The following is a 2,029-nucleotide window of genomic DNA, read 5'->3' as shown; positions in this document are numbered from 1 at the left end:
GCTGTGCTCGCTTTCTGCTCCTGTCTCCCTCTCTGGGCTCTCCTGGCCTCAGAGGCAGTCTGGCTGTGTGGGCTGGGTTGGGCTGGGCTAGGCTGGGCAGTGTCTTGGCAGGTGCCGGCTCCTCAGTCCCTACCTGGCTGACTGATGCACCTTCCCCAGGGGTGGGACCATTTATGAAGGCTGCGCTGCCCTCCCGCCCTCCAATCCTCCCTCCCTCCGCCCCCCCTCCCCCCCCACCCCAGGCTCGGCCCGAGCACCTTGTGTCAGTTACGGGAAGGGCCAGACCAGCTTGGCCCAGGTGAGCAGGAACGCAGCAGTCAACCCTCTGTGTTCGGACCGGGACTGGGCTGTTGGTGTAGGTGAGGGGCAGGGGTCGCCCCAGAGCCCCTTTGCAACCCCTCCCCCCTTCCCCCAGCCAGTGCCCTGCCCCTCCTTGCCAGAGCTGTCATTCTGTCTCCTGGACTAGTGCCGACCCTCCATTCCCCTCTTTCTCCCCTCTCCTTCACCGCCCCCCCCATTAGTTCTGCTCAGGCTGTCCAGAACACCTGGTACTGTCCTTACTAGACGCATCTCTGCCCCACCATTTGCCCGCTCCAGTCTCCCCAGGCCCTCTCTGTACCTTCCAGTCCTCCAGGGCTTTTTACCCCAGCACTGTCGCCCCCCCCCACTCCCCACTCCCCACTCCCCACTCCCCCATCCTCCATGCTCTCTCCTTGCTTTCTCCCTTGCCTAGAGAGCCCGCAGCCCTCGGGGGCCTCCTGCTTTCCTGGGGGCACTTTGAGCGCATTATCTACTTTCCAAATGGAGTCAGCTGGGAGGTAAAATGAGCTGCCTGGCAAAGTGTGACAAGAGCCAGCTTGGCTCAGAAGCCTGGGTCTCCCTCCCTTCCCAGGTGAGAGCTCTGAGCCTCAATGCTTTCCCCAGGTATCCTTTGTGTGACTTGGAGAGGCCAAAGGGAAACGGATTACGGAGAAGGACTATGGGAAACCTGAATCCAAACAAAGGCTTGTACTCCTTCTTACTCAGGAGCAAGCTGAAAGGAAACTTGGAAGAATGGTCCTGACTTGGTGGCCAGGGAGGAAACATGCACTACGGCCATTGCCTTCCCCAGCATCTTTCCGAGGAAAAGTGCCAAACTTGCCCCCCCAAAGCCCCACCCCTCAGCAATAGAGGAAACAGCAGGCAGGGAGGGCAGGTAACTCATCCCAAGGTAGACTGCTAGGGAGGAGTGGAGCCAGAATCAGAGCCCAGGTCCTCTGCCTCCCTGTCTGCCCCTCAACTATGCTGCCTTTCTGCAGTGTCAGTGGTGGGCAATCTTTTACAAACGGGGTCTTTGCTGAGCAGGGGAGTAACCTGCTCCAGGTAGCATTCAAGCTGTGAGCAAGAAGCCACCAAAGCGCCACATGTGATCTCATCTCAGCCAGCTATTGGAAAGCTGGACTTGGAATATGGGGTCACCTCTTTGGGACCCCCGGATGTAGGATTTCAGGGGACGAGAGTCCATATTCTGCCATATGTCTGACCGAAACCAAAGTCCCCACAAGTGAATTTGAAGGTGGAAAAATAGCCAGGCATTGAAAGTAGCTCATATTTGTGATTTTGTTCAGGAAGCAAAGGAGACAAACACCCCACATAGCTACTAGTTACCAATGATCTCCTCCCTTCTTATTAAGATTAAGTCCATGTGGTAATGGTGTGAAGTCATGTTTTGTGGCAGCTCTTGCAGGCTTAGCTATTAGCAACTAAACAGAAAGGGGACCTGATACCTTGTCTGATTCCAGCCATTTGGAAGGGGTTGGGCCCACTCTGAGAGGGGAGTTAGCACATCAACTGTCAAGAGGCTTAGCCACTCCCACGACGTCCAACAATACGTTGGTTAACATTGTCTTACCATCAACCTCTCCCAGTATAACCCCAGTTACTTTGAACAAAGGAAATGAATGGAGGAGAGAGATACAAATCCAATCATCAGGGACTGGATTTGATGAAAAATTGTTTGATCAAAAGGTATATCTACCCTGGAAAATGA

Source organism: Dromiciops gliroides, chromosome X, assembly GCF_019393635.1.
Source record: "Dromiciops gliroides isolate mDroGli1 chromosome X, mDroGli1.pri, whole genome shotgun sequence".
Taxonomy (NCBI): Eukaryota; Metazoa; Chordata; class Mammalia; order Microbiotheria; family Microbiotheriidae; genus Dromiciops; species Dromiciops gliroides.
This window is presented reverse-complemented; position numbering follows the sequence as displayed.